Genomic DNA, 22,531 nt, shown 5'->3' on the forward strand with positions numbered 1-22,531 from the left:
TGGGCCACTACTTTTTGGTGCCTTTGACCTTTATGTATAAATGTAATCTACTTAATACAATGCATACCCGATCCCTTGCGGCCAAGGGCTCGACGAGTAAAGTAACCTATAGACACAGCCCACTGAGTTTCTCGCCGGATTTTCTCAGTGGGTCGCGTTTCCGATCCAGTGGTATATTCTTCGAAGCACTGCTCTTGCTAGGGCCGGTGTTAGCAACACTTCCGGTTTGAGCCCCGAGAGCTCATCTACACGCTAGGGTAAAACTGAAATATCCTCTCAAGGCTATCAGCAAAGGTAGGAAAAAAAAATGATTTAATTGTTAACGTCTTGTACTGCCTTCTGGTTAAATTCGTTGAGGGATCCACAGCTCGAGCAACCTGATCCCATTACAGAGTCTTGTGGCCGTCTTTGTGGATCCTGGGTATGCATAAGTCCTAGGGGCTGAGCGGCGGGCAAATAATTACCCGATAAATTTCATAAAAACACGCGTGGAAAACTATAATTGTCAATGTTAGAAAAAATAAAAATGAACGTAAAGTTAAGTAAAATCTGTACATCCATTATTTAGAAGCAGCTTGCTTATCCATTTTGTCTTCGTTTAATATTTTTACGACCTAAAGCTTTTTGTGGGAGATACTTTATTATTTAAGCATGAAAGCGGTTTTGGAGCTTTACATTATTTATTCTTTTTTTTCCTTTTTAAGCTTCTAGTTTTCTTTTTATAATATAAGACTCAATTAATAAAGCTAAGTTTTCTTTATGTTAAGTTTAAGTTTTTGAGTTTTTACAAATTTTCAGGAAAATTCTAATCGGCATACGAGTCGCTGCAAAAATTAATTAATTTTCTGTTCAACTTTCTTTTCGTTAAAAATGATGCTATCCTTTAGAAAATATTTTTGTTTGCCCATAAATATTGCTCGAACATTATATTTGGACAGTGTTCTAGAGATGTGCCACAACGCTTAAAATTCTGATCTGAGTTTGCCTCAATCCAATTTTCCTAACAAAAACCAGAGTATAGTTGAATCTTCATGGGCACTAACTACTAGGACCTCACTTATTTTAAAGCAGATCGCAATTTTCATTACTTAAGAAAGAGTGCTGAAGATTTCCTATGCAACTTTGACTGCGGTCTTGGCTCAAGATGACTAGTGGCCTTAAATACGTATTAGTTATCACCATAATCAAATAACCTAGATACTCGTCCTTTGCAGTCTCATCATCAGCGTCATCATTAGCCCACAGTCCTCCGCTGCTGGACATAGGTCTCTCCCAATGCACACCACTGAGCCCGGTCTTCAGTTCTCCTCATCCACCTCTTGCCGACCACTGCTCGGAGGTCTCTTTGTCTTTGCAGTCTGATTTCTCAAAATCAGTACATACGACATCACGAATTCATCAGAACATTACTTAAACGATGCAACTATTGAAGTCTAATAAGACTGTTTGATGATGTCCCCGGTCACGTATAGTAGACCCGAACGGATCGGTTCAAAGATCTTGCTTATATTTGTTGTGAAGCAGTCATGCGTTCCGATTTCAAGGGTAAGATAACGGTTGTAGAATACAAATGTCACTACGGCTTCATTCTAGTTTACGGTAGACCAGCACCGAGGGCTAATATGACCAGTTACGGCAAAAATGTGATGAGCTTGCTTCAGAGGATCTGGAAATTAATGTTTCTCGAATTTTTTTTATTTTTTTTTATTGCCTTTGTAGGCAGACGTGCATACGGCCCACCTGATGGTGAGTGGTTACCGTCGCCCATGGACTTCAGCAATGCCAAGGGCAGAGCCAAGCCGCTGCCTACCGCTAAAATGCTTTAAAATGTTTCTTTTCTTTCAAAAGTTTGAAAATATACCTCAAAGATGGGCCGTGCTGTGACCTTCTAAAGAAATAAAACTAATATCTCAAGGCGGAATTTACGGACTCCGGAAACCTCTTGGCATTAATTAGATGGACCGCAGACCCATCAGCCAAACTAATGCAATAATCTATATATTAATACGTGAAGCAAAAACTTTGCACTCCTTTTTACAAAAATTGCGCGAAAGGAGGATTATGTACGAAAAAATATAGAGAAGAGAGTGCAGAATGCTTTTTTTTTTAATTATGCATAATAAATATATTTAATCAATAAAAAAAACATGTATTTGACACACACACACGAATAAATGCACTCTTTTGTCTATTATTAAAGTCTATGGTCAAATTGAAAATAGATTAATAATTTTTATCTTTAATATTATTTGTCTATAGTGGTAAAGTCTGTGATTATAGAACAACTAGCGACCCGCCCTCGCTTCGCTTCGGAAACATTAAAACACACACGAAACAAAAAAAAAAAAAAAAAAGTAGCCTATGTTGATCAGGGACAATTTCGGCTTCTAATGGAAAAATAATTTTTCAAATCGGTCCAGTAGTTTCGGAGCCTATTCGAAACATACAAACAAACAAATCTTTCCTCTTTATAATATTAGTATAGATAGATGATTATTATAGAAATGTGACAATATAACCATAATAATGATCAAACTTATAATATAAATTAATTATGGTCGAGTTTCGACCATTGGGCGACCACTAGTAAACTATAAAATTACCTATTTTTTCAATCAGGTTAAGGTAAGACTATTTCCAATCTCAAATCTACATCATTCAACAATATCACGATGCTATTCCGTAAATCTCGAACAACATTTACTTTACCCCAATTCCCATATCCTGGTTCCACACAATTTCCCCTTATCCTGTCCGCGGAATCCCTAAAAGGTAAACTCGACTAACCACGAATCACGTGACATCTTGATTTAAGCCCGTTATTATCCTCCACCTCAATTTGTGTGGCGTTTCCACAAACTGTCAGCGTCCATAGAGTGTGACACAGAAGTGAAATTAGATTAGATTAAAATCACCCAACGAAACAAACTAAGCTCATTCTTTGACAATTTAATGTTCAAGCTATGATTGTTTAAGAGCTTTTTAACGCCTATGCTTCTATAAGCTTTAGAAGCTATACGTGAAGGATAATATTGTGGGTAGGTACTAGTTTTACCAAGCTTTTGATATAGGATCGAGATTGGGATCTCTTTTTTCCTCTACATTGTCGCTTGTAGCCTAAGAGGCAATTCTACGCCTGAGCGGGTAGGTGAGCTCACGGGGCTCAAACTGAGAGATTTTGGTAACACCAGCCCTAGCAAGGGCAGTGCTTCACAGAATCTACCACCAGATCGGCATTGCGACCCACTGAGAAGATCCGGCGAGAAACCTGTTTAAACATCTTTAACATATCATGGATAGTCCGGATAATTCATTCGGTGTATATCACAATACTGAGACCTATGTCGGTTTTACGTTGTGTACGGGATACGCCGTGAGCACGTTTCCAAATTATGAGTATTACACCAAGCTTAGAAGACCTGAGGTAATGAAACTAACGTATTTTGAGAATCTTCCACTAAAAAGTAGTATTAATTTTATTATTAAAACATAATTCCTGGAAAAACCTGAAGCAAATAAACAAATTAACTACAACCAATTATTGTAACTATGCTGTTAGCCTAAATTTCTACGGGGCACTTGTTCGCGTGCTTAATCTATAACTATTATTACGGTTTGAACATAGAACGTAAAAATCAAATAGATGTCAAACCGAATCAAATGCCTAAAATTACGTGACCTCTTAGAGACAATTATTATTCTTAAAACAAAAAGGGCGTCACCGGCACGAAATATTTTTTTATTGCCCTTGTAAGTAGACAAGCATACAGCCCAACTGATGGTGAGTGCTTACCGTCACTCGTGGAACGTGGAGTAATGCCAAGCCGCTGCCTGTCGTTAAAAACTTAAGCACGTTGAACACTAGACACCACCCCTTTCTGAAAAGAGAAAGTCATGGGTTCATGTTTGTTTATTACGTGAATACTCATCTGGAGAGCTAACTCACGGCCCAGCCGTTTCGTGATTACGTGAGCTCATAGATCAGAACTTGAATGCCCAACTCGACCCTTTTTGCTTAAATGGGTAGAAGAGCTCACGGTCCACCTGATGTTAAATGGATACTGGAGCCCATAGGCATCTACAACGTAAATGCCGCCACCCACCTTGAGACATGAGTTCTAAGGTTTCACTTTTAACTACGGCTGCCCTGCCCTTCAAACTGAAATGCATTACTGCTGCACCGGCCGTTTGTGCTTTAGGCCACGACTACTTCCAAAGACACGGTATTGACGTCTCAATTATTTATTGTATAAAGGCCGTTACAGCCTTCAAATCACATCCACTTCTGTTACCCCCACAAGCCATACGACCCAGGACGAAAGAGGTCACCGTCATCTGTGCAATAAGACACATGTTCATTGCCTCTAATCAAATACTCTCCATAAGTCTTTTACAAAGTTTAATTCAGTCCCACAATCATATTTGTGGAAGAAAATACTTTTGAAATGTTGTTGATGAAGCTCCACTTACAAGAGGATGGACGTTTACTGCGGCAGTTAATTGATATTCGAGCGATCAAACTATACAACCCTACTGGCAAAATCGAACCTATTAATAAAAGCTTTCGAGTTACGAAACAACTCAATGATTGTTTTAAGCTCTTATTGTAAAAGTTTCGGGTAAGTTCGATTCGACTCCTTGTTACCGATTTAGATCGCTTATTGACTGAGCTCACACAGCAGAATTGTTTTACGGAGTTTGTTTGCGAAGTGATTTTTTTTCATTTCGTTTTAGTCAGATTTTAAATTAGTGATTTGTGTTTTACTAGCATTTAAGGGTAATATGACGACCATCATGGCGCTGTTTGTGGTGACACTCAATCTCTTTCAATGTTGTTTAAAGTCAGCGGTCGACCCGATGCTCGGTGGTAGTTGTTGCCCGTGGACATCAACAAATCTAGGGGCAGAAGGCCGTTTTTTTATTGCTTAGATGGGTGGACGAGTTCGCAGCCCACCTCGTGTTAAGTGGTTACCAGAGCCCATAGAGATCTACAACGTAAATATCGCCACCCACCTTAAGATTGAGTTCTACTTCTAAGATATCAATATAGTTACAACGGCTGCCACACCCTTCAAGCCGAAACGCATTATGGCTTCACGGCAGAAATAGGCAGGGTGGTACCTCACATCCGTAAATGGATTCCTCAGCGTTTAAAAAAAAAAAAATGTGTGGTACCTCACAAGACGTCCTACCATCAGTAATTATGCAAAATATAAGGCTTTCATTTTTATTTCACAATTCTATTGTCTACTATAAAAATAACGTTAACCACTATTACAATAACATTTTAAAGTGGCCTTATCTTCGCTACGTCATTAATGATCTACTCACATATCAAGTCCGGTTCTGACACATAATTATGAAACATCATTTTAGCACATGACAGAATCTATTAAGATACTACATATGAAATGGCTTAATAAAAATCAAAGACATTATTTTTGGCTTTGCATTTATACAAGTCAATCAAAGTGCTTAAAAGAAAGAGTAAATTTGAAAGTAATATATTTAGTATTAATAACATAGATCTAAGCGTGTAATTATCATAGATAAAATACATTTTTTATGAATAGAAAAATATTACAATATTTTTTTGTGATTTAAATAACAGACTGGTAATAAATAGTTCTGAATCCACTTCCAACAATGGCTTACCTAACATAACAACACATAAGTTTCTACAAATGTTACATAGGATCCAAATAATTTTTTTCATGGGTATAATTTCTGCGTAGTCAGTTCTTTGCCCCCCCCCCCCCCCCAATTTTATTTAGTGAGTAAAAACTTCAATGTCCATTCTGTCTACTCTTTATTCTTTGACGCAGAAAGGGCGTGCGTGACAAGACGAAGAAGTTCCGAGTAGCCCTCGCGTCACGTATAAACTTATGATTTACGACGACTCTACAACAACTAAGCTCAACTCAGCGATCGCTCACAAGCATTACATGAAAATAGAATATTAATTTATTTTTAAGAAAAATAGGGAGGTGAAAAAAAGCGTATCAATGTTTGTAGTCCGAATCGATGCAGGCTAGTAAGTGCGAGTCGAATTATGGTATAGGAATCAAAATTTTAGTTTTATGATACGCCAATTTTACTAGTGGTAGGACCTCTTGTGAGTCCGCACGGGTAGGTACAACCACCCTGCCTATTTCTGCCGTGAAGCAGTAATGCGTTTCGGTTTGAAGGGCGGGGCAGCCGTTGTAACTATACCTAGAGACCTTAGAATTCATATCTCAAGGTGGTGGTGGCGGCATTTACGTTGTAGATGTCTATGCTTCGATACCCACTTAACACCAGGTGGGCTGTAAGCTCGTCCACACATATAATAAAAAAAGAATAAGCACAATACGCATTCACCTTAAAAGTAATTTTAAAACAATGACTAATTTACGTGACCTGTGAGATTCAATGGCATCCCACAATTCGTGATTGTAAACAATTTGAAACTAACCTAAACTTGTAATTATTTCATTAATATAAGTAAATTATATAAACAACTTGCGCAATAGGTTATGAGATCATTATAAAGGGTGTTCAAAAATGTGTGTTTTAATGTGATTGTGTATTAAAATGGTTTTTACAATATGGTAAATTTCGTTTAAAAATTATTATAGTTAAATTCGTTACAAATTATTAAAAATTTATGTTCGTAGCTCTTTCGTCGTGCAGTCTTTTCTGCTATGGAACGCGCTCCCTCTCGAGATCAGGACTTTCTTTTTTAACCTACCTATGCTGATAGGCTTGAGAGGCTATTTCAGCGTAACCTTAAATAGTAGGTGAGCTCACGGGGCTCAAACCGGAGTGATGCTAACACTGGTCCTAGCAAGAGCAGTGCTTCGCAGAATCTACCACCGGATCGGAATCGCGACCCACTGAGAAGATCCGGCGAGAAACTCAGTGGGCTGTGTCTATGGGTTAATTCGCTCGTCGAACTCTTTGTCGTAATCCTACGAATCCTCTTGTGAATCCGCACGGGTAGGTACCACCACCCTGCCTATTTCTGCCGTGAAGCAGTAATGCGTTTCGGTTTGAAGGGTGGGGCAGCCGTTGTAACTATATTGAGACATTAGAACTTATATCTCAGGTGGATGGCGCATTTACGTTGTAGATGTCTATGGGCTCTAGTAACCACTTAACACCAGGTGGGCTGTGAGCTCGTCCAAACGCATAAGCAATAAAAAAATATGCTTGAGGGTCCTAAAAGCACCGAGAGTGAATCCGGCGAATCCGACAAAGCATGTTTCATCTGAACAAAACCTATTCTATGAATTCGTATAAAAAAACTTAATAACTTCAATTACGTAGGTAACCTAAAAATAACAAAATTTAATTTTAATCCATTCGAAATTTGTTAACATCCAATTTAATCAAACCACTACCGATTCGGTTTCCACACGTAATTTAATTTTACCAGCAATTAACTACAGGAGCTTCTGTATTATTTTAGTCTTACCACAGAGCTAGTAAATATTCACGTGGTAAATAATATGGTACAATATTATGCCCTTTAATTGTTTACTCCTATTCAGTTGCTGGTGTATATTGGAAATTGTTTGTATAAATGTGTCTGAACATAAATTAGTGTACATTAAAATCATTACCGTTTGTCTAAATAAAATATTTATTAACATTGTTGTTTGTTCGACTGAAAGTTAAAAATTTATTGTTATCTTTTTTATTGTACTGAAATATCAGTGTATCGATTTTTATCCGTGTGAATCAATGTTAATGTAATGAAAGATTTGTGGTTTTTCTCTAACCAAATCTGACTGCCTTTTTCTACCGGTAACGTAAATTATTAAAAAAGCTCTCAAAGACTCTGACTTACCTAAAGGTATAAACTAATAATCGAAGGCCTAAAATAAACCTAGACTTAGAGATATCACTCGATTGAGTACAACAACCGTCTTATTCTTAAGACTAAATAAAGAATTGCGGTCATGAGTTAGTAAAACAATAATAATTTAATCTTCTCAGTGGATGGCGTTTCCGATCCGGTGATAGATTCTGCGAAGCACTGCTCTTGGTAGGGTCAGTGTTAGCAACGCTCCGGTTTGAGCCCCGTGAGCTCACCTACACGTTAGGGTGAAGCTGAAATAGCCTCTCAAGGCTATCAGCATAGGTAGGAAAAAAACAATCACGTATGAACATCGGCTATTACAATAACTCAGTGGAACAATATATACAATTGTAAAGCCCGGAATACAAATGAAGCTCCCGATCATTTCACGGACTGGCAAACTTCTCTTATGAAATTTTAATGCCTCGACGAGTTTATTTTTTTTTTTGTTTTTTTTTTGTGTTACATTTATAATGTTTATGTTAATTTATATTTTTTACGAGCTTCAATCATCAGTGAGGCTTACAGACATCACTGAGTTTAGCTCACTGAGTTTCTCGCCGGATCTTCTCAGTGGTTCGCGTTTCCGATCCGGTGGTAGATTCTGTGGGGCACTGCTCTCGCTAGGGCCAGTGTTAGCAACACTTCGGTTTGAGCCCCGTGAGCTCACCTACATGTGAAGGTGAAATAGCCTCTCAAGGCTATCAGCGTAGGTAGGGAATAAAAAATGTGACGTGAAACTTGTGACCGAAATCTTAGGGGAGACACGTAATATATCTACCCGTGTGGCCATAATTTATTAAGCAAGGTATTGTTTTTTGACGTGATAAAGTCTTATAAATCGATAAACACCGGCTGCACGCGCGAAAAAGTGTCACGTAAAAGTATGCAAAACTTCATTAATGTTTCTTTATGACGTCATCACGTACAACAATTATAAATAAATAAATAATAAATATTTACTAACAATCACACCACGTTAACTGTTCCCGTGATAAGTTCGTAAAGAACTTGTGTTACAGGTACCAGATAACGGAAATAAATGTAAGATATTTATTAAACACATTATATATATAATATACATCCATAACCCTGGAAAAGATATTTATATTTATCATACAAATACCTTCCCTTGGCGGGATTCGAACCCGCGACTCCCTTGTGTAGTGACCATGTCACTTACCACTACACCAGACGGCCGTTAAAATTATAAATTATATTAATAAAAAATTGTGTGGCAATCAACATGTTTGGCGATAGGCTACACAAGTCCAGTGTGCTTAGTGCGAGTTTTTTAACGTTCTCTATAGCGAAAAAATTAACTTAAATTTGTATGCAGTTGGGACAGCGCCCCTAGCGGCAAACTTAGGTAAACTTTCCAGCTCCATACAAATTTCAGTTAACTTTTACGCTATCGAGAGCGTTAAAAAACTCGCACTGAGCGCACATCTATACCAGATTACGTATTTTCACTCACATACTGTGTTCACGAGCGACTTCGACGATAAAAGAAAATCGTAATACTTTCATTGCTGTCATACTGATGAGAAGTCAATGACCGACACGTATATATTCGCTTCAGATTCTGTCGCGAAGCATTCAATCTTTATTACAAAACTCAAGACATCATTCTAGTTATGGTGTCTCTGTATCACAACTTAAGACTAGTTGAATTTTATGGTGCAGTTAAAAAGTAAACTATAACACATAAACTAACCCTTTAATTATATAATAATATATCGAAAGTTGAAAGGCTATTAATTTGGTTTAAGCGTAATTTTTGCAACTTCAAAGGAGAGTCATTCAAAAATTTTGCAAAAAAACCAAAATCGGTTGTCTGTAAAGTCGTTTTACTGACGATAGTTGAACGTGACAACGTCATAAGAAAATACTGATCGAATGGTTTCATTTTTCAATCATCGTTGCTATAAACAATTTACACCATATTCACTTTTCACTGAACTTCATACTTGACGAAAACATGCAAATGTATTATTGTATAGCAGCTGTCTACGCGGATGCGTCGCTCACTCAAGTAGGAGAGAGACAGATGTCGAACGCTGCCGAACGCGGAGGCTGATTGCGCCTCTTTGTCGCTCGTTGTGCGCTCTCGCTTGCACTTCAAGCCTTAAATGGAACGCCTCAGAGCGAGGTAATGCCGCATGAGTCATGTTTTTTCATGCGTGCAGCCGGCTCCATCGAATTATAAGACGTTGTCACGTCAAAATATCGTAACAAAAAACTTCTTCATCTATTTGAATGAAATCAACTTAATTGAATTTCAATTAAAAACATCGATCTGTTGATGTTTTCATTATAAAAATAAATGCCTTTCACCCCTCGATATATTAAATAGCCCGTTAAATAACATCATGAATGTTGATTGAAGCTGTTTGTACTTTTTCGTGGTCACGGACGACTAAGACTAAGTCATCGAAAATTATTAAGTGTTGACTTTTCATAGTCACAAAGGACTAAGTTATCCGTGATCTATTTATTGAGTATTCGAAATAATTTCGAAATTACATCACGAATTCGTGCTTAAGTATCCAAAACGTCGGATATAAAATAATGACAATAAAAAATTGAGCTTAAACAGTCAAAGTAATCCCAATTATGCGTACGACTCGGAAAATTTTAAGATAATATTATTATGAATCTTTCCAGAAGAAGAAGAAGAAGAAAATCTTTATTCGCCAGAAATATAGTTTACAAGATATTATGGATATAGGACATGGTTTCATATATTTCGCCTGCTTAGGCATGCGAAAATTTAACTTATTTTTATATTAATTCTAACACAAAATTTACTAAATCTATCTATTTTTATTATTCTATCACTTCTTATTCTAATATTTTATTATGTACAAAAATTCTTGCACACTATAATAAGCCTTATCTATTAGCCATAAATATAATTTTCTTTTAAATTGAGTTAGTCAATACCGTAGTCCAATAATATTGTATTCTAATCATTTAGGGCTGTAAGAAGATACTGTAAATAACAATTCACTCAAAGTACTGATTCGTTCTATCAACACTACGAGTACTAAAAAGCTCGATTCTAAAAGCTCTGGCTTTGAGGGGCGCTCGAAATTAAAATTCACTATCCGATTAAAATTGATTCGGTGACTTTTAAATTTTCGAAGGACTTAGACAAAGGGGGTTTTCAAGCAAGTAATTGGAGTTTAAAAGAAAACTTGAACCCAGGGACATCATGGCATTCATTATTACACTATGCGACTTCTCTGGTTCGAGGTGCATATCAATGGGAAAAAAAACGGTCTTCATAAGAAGTTTTTTTGTTTTTTTTTTGTTTTTTTATTGCTTTGATGGGTGGTCGAGCTCACAGCCCACCTGGTTTTAAGTGTTTACTGGAGCCCATAGACATCTACAACGTAAATGCGCCACCCACCTCGAGATATAAGTTCTAAGGTCTCAGTATAGTTACAACGGCTACCCCACCCTTCGAACCGAAACGCATTACTGCTTCACGGCGGAAATAGGCAGGGTGGTGGTACCTACCCGTGCGGACTCCCAAGAGGTCCTACCACCAGTGATTACGCAAATTATAATTTTGCGGGTTTGATTTTTATTACACGATGTTATTCCTTCACCGTGGAAGTCAATCGTGAACATTTGTTGAGTATGTATTTCATTAGAAAAATTGGTACCCGCCTGCGGGATTCGAACGCCGGTGCATCGCTACACAAGAATGCACCAGACGTCTTATCCTTTTGGCCACGACGACTTCAAACCTTCAAACAAAGAAGTACCTTAGACAAGCGATAGGTATGCATGACTAAATACTTTCTGGTTCATAAACCAACTTTTAGGAAAATAAAGAATCACTGAAAATTACCCGGTCATAGATTCTAGTGGAAATTGCGAGGGAAGTACCTATCCCTTTCTAACCCTTTAGAATATATACGTCATTGTACAATATGCTTTACTCTCTCTGTAAGATGTAATTGAAACGCTTTTAATTTTCTCATTTCTGAAGCAATTATTATGTTATTGTCGTTTTGATATAAACATAATGTAAGCTTTCCTATAAAAGCATAAAAACATCTACGGTTTTTTTATTTTTTTTATTTGCCGTGAAGCAGTAATGCGTTTCGATTTGAAGGGTAGGGCAGCCGTTTTAACTATACTGAGACTAGAACTCAAATCTCAAGGTGGGTGGCGGTATTCACATTATAGAGCTCGTTTACCCATCTATTTAATTAAAAAAATTAATAAAAAAAGATTTATAGTGTCGTGGGACACCGGATAGGAACGAAGTTCCTTATTATAAAAATATTAATTTTAAGTTCTATTTGAGGTATAAAGAAAATAAAACTGGAGGTTTCGCAACAACCCACGGTCATTCGGTAATGCGCAAACTTATTGTGGTACACTTCATTCACGCTTGCTGGCATAAGAGTTAGTGTATTGCGCAAACAAACGCTCCGAGACGATAATCAATGAATGATAAAAAAATATGTAATTTTTTGTACGTTATTACAAAGTTAAGTCGTACACTGTGTGCATGACTAATAAAAATCTTACGTTACGGACGTTTTATCCCGGTTAGGGTACCCCTCCGCATCGTCCCATAAGGAGCTTCGTTCCAAAAAACCTACAGTAAGACCTCGTTACAAATATTAATAAAAACATTACAGAAGCAACAAGATTCCTAACTCGTGACAGAGCCGTAAACGAAATGTAAGAATATTAAAGGAATCAAGAACGATCCCAGACATCTGCCTCGGGGCCATTAATTCCGATGAAACAATTAGAGATGTTGACGGAAACGCTTACTCGGTTAGCAAATAAGCGTAATAGCGACGCGGGCGAAGCCACTTTCCTAGCTGATAACGTTAACAAATTAATCTGTATTATTTCTCTCGATATTTTAATCGTGCAAAAATACCTAACTATACCAATATACCAAAGTGTGAATTCAGACCCGCTACGTAGTTTCAAAATTTTTTCCTCTACACAATCGTAGCCTAAGGGGCTATTCTAACTACTCACGGACAGGAAGGTGAGCACATGGCCTCAAACTGTGAGAATTGCTAACACTAACCCTAGCAAAAGCAGTGCTTTACTAAATCTAACTATACTGAGACCTTAGTATTCATATTTGGAACGCCTTGTGCTGACCGGTAAAATAGAGGGAAAAAGGCCTAGGGGTAGAGGTCCCAAACGATGGCCGGACCAAATAGCGGAGGAACTGGGGATACCTGTCAGCGACGCACTCCATCAAGCTACAAAACGGGATCGATGGAGACAGCTGGTTGACGGAATCGAACGGAGTCACGATCTTCAGCAGTGAGGGACCGACCGAAGAGAGAGAGTACTCATATCTCAAGGTAGGTAGCGGCATTTGTGTTGTAGACGTCTATGGGCTCCAGTAAACATCAGATGGGCCGTGAGCTCGTCCACCCATCAATGCAATGAAAAGTAAAAAATAAAAAGTAAAGACAAACTGGTGACATTGGAACGATAACGTCATTGTAAATAAACAGCACTAATTTAAAACAAAACATAATATGATAGCAATTTATTTCATTTTCCCAAATTAGTTGTTGGTTTTCAAGATTTTCGAATTTCAAGGAGCTTGAGACCAGTAAAGTCTTAGTTAGATACGTCAGAAATAATGAAATGAAAATAATAAAGACGATATTATGCTTTATGAATAGGTTGGATAACGATATTATATTATTTGTTAGGGTAACTTCAATGCTATCTTTACTTATATCAAAATGCTATTATAATAAACTAGATTGGAAAACTATATAGATCGACAAAAGTAAGCACTTTATCCCAATAGTTTATGTTTATTTTATTTTATTTTAGGCTTTAAGGGCTTGGTAAATAATTGTATATGTACCTAATAGTTAAACCCTTATAATATTTTGTGGCGTTCTTGGAATTTAGTTTTCTTTTCAAATTTAATATTTGGTAAATCAGCAATGTACTGCGAAGGAATACCCGCGTTTTTTTTCCCTACCTATCCTAGTAACCTCGAGGGCTTATTCTGGATTCGCCGATTTAGTAGGTGAGCTCACGGGGCTCAAACCAGATGATGTTGCTAATACGAACCTAGCAAGCGGCTAGCAAGAGCCGTGCTTCGCAGAATCTACCACCGGATCCCCGCGTTTTACTGTGCACGTGTATCTATACTAATAATATTATAAAGCTGAAGAGTTTCTTCGTCAGGTCTTTTCGTCGCCCATACCACAATGTCTGAAGACAAAGGTCTATAATCAGTGCATCCTACCCGTGCTTACCTACGGAGCCGAAACGCGGACACTGACTGTGCGACTAGTCCACCAACTAAAAGTTACTCAGCGAGCTATGGAGCGAGCTATGCTTGGTTTGTCATTGCGAGACTGAATACGCAATGAGGTCATTCGGGCAAAAACCAAAGTGATCGATATAGCTCGCAGAGTTCGTAAGCTGAAGTGGCAGTGGGCTGGTCACATATGTCGCAGAACCGATAACCGTTAGGGTAGACGTGTTCTGGAGTGGAGACCGCGAACCTGCAAACGTAGTGTAGAAGGCCCTCCCGCTAGATGGAGCGACGACCTGCGCAAGGCACCTGGCAGTAACTGGATGCGTAGAACCGAAGATCGGGTTCAGTGGCGAGCTTTGGGGGAGGCCTATGTCCAGCAGTGGACTGCCGCAGGCTGATGATGATGAAGAGTTTGTTTGTTTGAACGCGCTAATCTCAAGAACTACTGTTCCGATTTGAAATTCTTTCAGTGTTAGATAGCTCATTTATTGAGGAAGGCTATAGGCTATATAACATCACGGTAAGGCCAATACAAGTGGAGCACCAATAAAGAATATTTCAAAACAGGGGTTTAAATAGCTCTTTAACATATTTTCACTTTCTACGTAAATGAAGTGGGGGTTCAATTTAGCGTTATGCCAAAGTAACTATTCCACGCGGGCTGAGTCGCGGACAAAACTAGTTACTAATAAGTTTTGATCCGCCCGACGGTATCGATACCGTCTACCCAAATCGGAGAGTCAAAGTGACTTTTAACTACTTCCAACGATCTTCGATAAACAATAGAACGAAACTTTCGCTAACAATTCATGAAAGAGTGCATTAGCCTGTTTATAACCGAACTATTTAGGGATTAATGATTGTATGTCTGATACTGATGGAATTGCAGGCATAGCTAATTGTGAAGCGAATATATTAGTTACAAATTAGTTTCCATTTACAAAATTGGTTTCAGTAATCACTGCTTTAATATCATGAAAGTGTGTCGCACTCATTAGATCCACTTACATTAAATATAATCTATTTTTTATATAATTCTATTAATAATATAATGTAATGTTATATAATTTTGTTATATAAAATAATTGTATTATAATTTATGTTATACTACATAGGAACTAACGGCCGTCTGGTGTAGTGGTAAGTGACATGGTCACTACACAAGGGGGTCGCGGGTTCGAATCCCGCCAAGGGAAGATATTTGTATAAAAAATATAAAATGTCTTTTCCAGGGTTATGGATGTATATTAAATATATGTATGTGTATAATAAAAATCTGACATTTATTTCCGTTATCTGGTACCTGTAACACAAGTTCTTTACGAACTTAGCACGGGACCAGTTAACGTGGCGTGATCGTTAGTAAATATATATGTCAGCACACACCAGGGATGGCTGAGCGGTAGCTTCCGTCATCACTCGTATTTGGTTGAACTCAGTTTAGTCAATAAAACTTTTTGAATAATAATTATTGAAACTCACCACACACAACTTTCACAATGACAGGGTAAACCAACAGTTTCGTTCCACATACCGACAGACCGACTGACTGACTGACTGACTGACTGTCAGAGACTCACTGACTGAGACGGACGGAATGACTGTCTGACACGGAATGCCACGACTCTGTCCACGTACCGCCATTTTATACTGTGGCGTTACGGAGTCTACCCTTCATTTTGTGATATTTATCAAAACAACATTTCATCATTTAAAATAATAATCAAAACCACCGTCTTAATATTACTACAAGTCGTTATCCACGACATATATATAAATAAAAACTACATAGGAACATAATTTGCTCTGAACACTGATAAATATGACGGCCATGAATTCCACATACAGAGTTGCAGTCGATAGTATCGCGATAGAAATGAGCAGGCTGATGTTATTTAAACGTCAAACTTAACATTTTCTCTACTCAGCATTTATCAATAGCGGCGAAGAAGCGTTGTTTGTCAAACGCATTCTTATCCTACGTTTACCTCGGTTGAGTTTTTATTTTTATTGCCCTAGCTGGCAGACGAGCATACGCCCCACCTGATGGTAAGTGGTTACCGCCGCTCATGAACGTCAGCAATACCAGTGGCAGAGCTAAGCCGCTGCCTACCGCTTAATACTCTCCTCAAGCCTCGTTTGAAGAAGGACATGACATAGCGCTTGGGAATCACTGTGGAGGGGAGCTCATTCCAAAGCCGGATGGTGATTCCGAAGCCGGATTTTGTATGTACCAAGGATTTGACGCTAGTTTATGAAAAACAGATGGAACTTAGTTGCATCAGTTTCAAACTTACCCATTCACGGTCCTTACTGTTTAAGCGCAAATCTGGAAGTTTCTTCCAGACCCAAAAAAAAAACATAATATCTATTAAATCAATTCACAAAATTAAGGGTCTTGCGTTTTTTCGTGACTTGATGTGATTCCTTCGTCGTTGGAGAACACGCGCTATGAATTATTTATCTTACCAGTCCTCAGAATTAGGAAAACACTGAGCATCTTAGGACATTAAAATACGGGTTCTTCAAACATGAGTGAAGTGGGAACGTATTGTTTCCGTTGCGATTCAACTTCCAACAAAAACTATTTTCTAATCTTACCTAACAAACAACACGAACGTAAGCCCACTAATCTTTCTAACCTTTAATCTCGGTATACAGAAAAGGAACACCTTAACGAATCCAATAGAAGATGTAATGACCACGTTACGTAGGAACGCAATCAGTTTGCAGAGAACGTGATAATTGCAAACGATACGAAAAACGTGTGCTGTGTCCGTAATCCAAAACTTTCGGACACTCAGAGGCTACTCAGACGTACTAATACACTGAAATATCTTTGAACATTTAATTATAGAGCAATTTATTAAATTATCAAGAAACAACAACAATTTGAAGTCGTCGCGGCCTAACGGATAAGACGTCCGATGCATTCGTGTTGAGCGATGCACCGGTGTTCGAATCCCGCAGGCGGGTACCAATTTTTCTAATGAAATACGTACTCAACAAATGTTCACGATTGACTTCCACGGTGAAGGAATAGGATAGGACCACGTGTAGGACCTCTTGTGAGCCCGCGCTGGTGGGTACCACCACCCTGCCTATTTCTGCCGTGAAGCAGTAATGCGTTTCGGTTTGAAAGGTGGGGCAGCCGTTGTAACTATACTTGAGACCTTAGATCTTATATCTCAAGGTGGGTGGCGCATTTACGTCGTAAATGTCTATAGGCTCCAGTAACCACTTAACACCAGGTGGGCTGTGAGCTCGTCCACCCATCTAGCAATAAAAAAAAACAGATTCATCATCAAAGTGTGATCATACATGGTACCACAAATAGAACAGAATGCTAGTCGCCAGATTCAGCAGAATATAAATATAGAGAATAGAAGTATGAAGTTAAAATCCAATGTTTCTATTTAGTAAGTCGACATTGGTTCTTATGTATTAAATATAATTCTATTGTATCTTGGCAGCGCTTTAGAATAATAATTCTTAAAATAGTCGATCTAAAAATTTTTGTTAAAGAAATTTAATGCAAATATACATTAGCACTCGAAATATAATCTTATGCCCCTAAGGTCACCAATAACGACCCCAGTACAGCTATTCAGGGCTGTCGATAACCAACAAAAATTGAGACCTCCTAATTGATTACTGCCGTCGGCTGCAAACCAAGTGTGATTAGCCATTTCCAAAAAGGGGTCGAATAGCTCGTCCACCCAACTAAACAATAAATAAAAAAGAATTATGTACTAAAAGCGTTTCTTTGTAAGCCCATCATTCAGGATCACAAAGAAACGAGGAAGAAACGAAGATAATGCTGGTTAAAATGTTGATGTTTACAAAATACAAACCTGAGAACAGCGAGCACTTAAAATTAGGGTTTAATCGCAATTATAATCGACATAAATGGCCAGACTGACAGCTCTTAGTTTTGATTGAATATGACTTCGCTAATATCACTTCGCTAATCGCTAATAAGTACTGGTGGTAGGACGTTTTGTGAATCCACACAAGTAGGTACCACCACCCTGCCTATTTTTGCCGTGAAGCAGTAATGCGTTTCGGTTTGAAGGGTGGGGCAACCGTTGTAACTATACTGAGACCTTTGAACTCATATCTCAAGGTAAGTGACGGCATTTGGGTTGTAGATGTCTGTGTGCTCCGGTAACCACTTAACACCAGGTCGACTGTGAGCTCGTCCACCCATCTATACAATAAAAAAAGACTTGGTTTAGATTCAATATTACGTAATATATTAATTAAATATATTACAATTTTAATGAGAATCTAGTTACGAAATATATCAAATATTTCATAACCAGATTCTCAGTAAAATTTCCAAATACGACAAAACGGAATTCACAGTTTGCGCTATAGCTTTGATATTTATTTTACTTGCTTCACTTTGACCTGCTAGTCTAAATCGTAAAGAATTCATCGTATTGAATTGTTAATTTTATATGGCATCTCTGATTCATCATTCTTCATTGTTGCTAGTAATATGCCACTGAATATAGTGAGGATATGTGGTCCAGTTTTGATAAGGTTGTCACATTGTTGTGTGTCCATCTAGTGGACGCCTGACGTCTCTTTCACCTGGAAGAGCCCACTAATCTGTAACACAATTTATTACTTTGCCATTTGTCTTATCTAAGTACAATAAATACATTCAATAATAAATACCGCCAAGCTCTACATTTATTAAAATTTAAATGCGTTGCAGATTGTTTTATGAAAACATTCGCAAGACGCAAGATAAAGATGTCGCAGCAAATTCTGCTTCTAAATTCGGAGACTGCGCGAGTCTTATTTTTCACCTTGTGTTAAGTGATTACCGAAGTCTAACTAACATTAACAATGTATATACCGGTGTATATACCTTGCAACAGAGTCCTAAGTCTCCATTCTATAGTAAAACTGCCCCACCATTCAACCACATTTTGAGAAGGCGGCACGACATGAGGACCCTCTTGTCGGGGCCGCTGGGAATTACATACCCGATCCTGTAGACCGAATGGTAAATAGTCGACGTCGCCCAAAACACGTCATTACGGATCCCCCCGGTACATTAACGGTACTTTTAGGTACCACACCACCATAATATATATAACACCATATAACACCACCGGTCACCGTCCTCGTCGCAAGCGACGGGATCGACGAGCGAATTAAACCTTAGACACAGCCCATTGAGTTTCTCGCCGGATCTTCTCAGTGGGTCGCGTTTCCGATCCAGTGGTAGATTCTGCGAAGCACTGCTCTTGCTAGGGCCAGTGTTAGCAACACTCCGGTTTGAGCACCGTAAGCTCACCTACATGTTAGGGCGAAGCTGAAATAGTCTCTCAAGGCTATCAGCATAGGTAGGAAAAAAGAATTCAAACCAGAACGCGTGGGCTCACAAGACCACCAGTAGCTGCATTATAAGAGAAGTTTTTCTTGAGTAAATCACTGTGTTAACCTTGTTTGGTATCTTCAAATAGAACAGCATCGTTAGTTCGAAATACATGACCGGTTCCATGTTCGCTGCAGGCTCTCAATTGCGATGCTATAAGCAACTGTGTTACGAGGTCAAATAGGCTGTAGTTAGGCACCACGATTTCTTACACACTTCCCATAAAACGATTACCGCTCTTTGACGTCAATTACTTAATTTGACGGCAAAATTCAAGGATTTCTTAGCGATTTAAACTAGCAGGTCAAAGTGAAGCAAGTAAAATAAATATCGAAGCTATAACGTAAACCATAAATTCCGTTTTGTCGTGTTTGGAAATTTTACTGAGAATCTAGTTAGGAAATATATCAGTATCTATATATTTTAATACGTGAAGCAAAAACTTTCTATCCCTTTTTACGAAAATTGCGCGGACGGAGGAGTATGAAATTTCCCACACTTATAGAGAATATAGAGAAGCAGGGCACAATGCTAATACTTTTTTTAAATAATACATAAAAAATACATTAAATCAATAAAAAAAATTATTCCACACACTACTATGTATATGACACACAAACACACATGCATACTATTTGTTTATTGTCAAACGTTTCTTATTGCTTATAGTCTGTGGTCAAATTGAGAATATATTAAATATTGTTCGTCTTTATTGATATTTCTGATTTCTGATTATAGAAGTTTAATAGTCTTTGACAATAGAATCATAATAGTGTACCAACTTTTTTTTTTATTGTCCTTCTAGGCAGACGAGCATACGGCCCACCTGACTTCAGCAATGCCAGGGGCAGAGCCAAGCCGCTGCCTACCGCTAAATTATAATTTCAATTAATTATAGTCGAGTTTCGACTACCGATGGACCACTAGTAATTAGGAAATATATCACTCAGTATCTTTAAGTAATACATAATATTGAATCTAAACAAAGGCTAACTTTGACAGATTCTAATCAAATCTAGTAGCTCTCAATCCGGTCATTTATGTCGATCGAAATTGTGATTAAACATTATTTTAAGCGCCGGCTGTTCTTGGGTTTGTATTTTGTAAACACCAACTCTACTTAAATACTCTACTCTACTCACTATAGTACAACAATGAACTTAAATTTCTAAGTCATATGTACCTAGATTCGTTTGTAAATTTAAAGGGTAATTTAGTAAAGAATTAGCTTTTATTGCCAACTAAACACAATCACGTCATATACAGCACTGCATAAAAGTCCCGCACAGGTGAATTTGACTTCAAAAAAGATTTATCTGTTGCTCTGTTGCTCACTATGTTTAACCCCCTCCAAAGAATCTTATGTGTTCGATCCCGCCCTGTCATACCTTTGTCATATATTTGTCCGTAACAGAACCTTCTCTAGTGTAACCCTTAATAAACCTGTCAGGAACTCTTGTCGGTTTCAGTTGAAGAAGGTAACAAGTCAAGCGTGCTGAATGCTAACTCGTGCGTTGATGAAGCATTACTTGTTAGGAAGCTTTTACACATGTATTTATGTTCAATTAAACATATGTATCTGTGAATTGAGTTATGTCCATTTTTTTTTATTGCTTCGATGGATGGACGAGCTCACAGCCCACCTGGTGTTAAGTGGTTACTGGAGCCCATAGACATCTACAACGTAAATGCGCCACCCACTTTGATATATATGTTCTAAGGTCTTAGTATAGTTAGGACGGCTGTCCCACCCTTCAAACCGAAACGCGTTACTGCTTCACGGCAGAAAAAGGCAAGGTGGTGGTACCTACCTATGCGGATTGATAAGAGGTCCTACCACCAGCAATTATGCAAATTATAATTTTGCGGGTTTGATTTTTATTACACGATGTTATTCCTTCGCCGTGGAAGTCAATCTTGAACATTTGTTGAGTACGTATTTCATTAGAAAAATTGGTACCCGCTGCGGGATTCGAACACCGGTGCATCGCTCAGTACAAATGCACCGGACGTCTTATCGTTTAGGCCACGACGACTTATAGTGTTTCGTAATAAATCGAATAGCTCATCTTCTACTGCTTAAATCGAGTGTAAGTTATTGGCGGCGTAGAACCACTCAAGGTGGGTGATGGTATTTAACTTTTAGAATATCTAGATTTAATTGAAAAAATCTAGTAAAAAACAGTTATTGCTAGCCGAGTTAAGATTTAAGTAGATCTATGTAGATAATTAGAGACATTAGAGGAGGCCTATGTCGAGAGACAAGCTGTTTCCTAAACATACTGAACGTCGATACTTTAAAAATTTTGTAATAAAATACTAGCATTAAAAAAAAAAACATACATATATAATATTTAGATATATGTATTGTCAATTTTTTAACAGCAATAAAGGCTTATTATTATTATTATTTATCTAGGTAAATTATTGTGAAGTCACGGGTTGTTGATAAGCGTGCAACGATCACTAAGTTTTGTCGGATCTTCGAAGTGGGTCGCGATTTCGATCCGGTGATAGATTCAGCGAAGCACTGCTGTTGCTAATGTAGTGTAGTACGTATAAGCCATGTAATTTGTAATTAGAGAGTAGTATTAAACTCCCTTCATGGCGACCCTGCCAGGATTGAAGGGAGTTTCTTGTTCGAATGAAAACAACTGTCTTGTCCGATTGTTGGTTTAATAGTACTCTCTAATTACAAATTACATGACTTATATGTACTACACTACACTAGGGCTAGTGTTAACGAATTCTCCCAGGCTGAGTCCGTGAACGCTGGGGAATCCATTTACGGATACCCGGTCGAGGGGGGTAACGGACCGGGTTATGTCGGACTCCGGCGCCTCCTGAGAGGAAGAAGAGGAGAAGAGAAGGGCCGAGGTCCTTCACCTCCCCCAATTTCTTACAGGAGACTACGCCTTGAAAAAGGCGCGCGAAGCACTTGCCCCGCAGAACGACTACCGACTAAACCCCATCGAGCTCCACCACACCGACTACACGAAACTTACGGTAC

At 38.2% G+C, this 22,531-nt stretch overlaps 1 protein-coding gene across 2 annotated transcripts in view; it reads left to right on the plus strand.

Annotated features, from left to right (window-relative positions):
• The window catches only part of LOC114239593 (dopamine D2-like receptor), a 164,847-nt gene that overhangs the window by 51,617 nt on the left and 90,699 nt on the right, over nt 1-22,531 (plus strand). The gene's annotated exons all lie outside the window — the stretch shown is intronic.

This window comes from Bombyx mandarina, chromosome 18 (assembly GCF_030267445.1).
Source record: "Bombyx mandarina strain Sakado chromosome 18, ASM3026744v2".
NCBI lineage: Eukaryota > Metazoa > Arthropoda > Insecta > Lepidoptera > Bombycidae > Bombyx > Bombyx mandarina.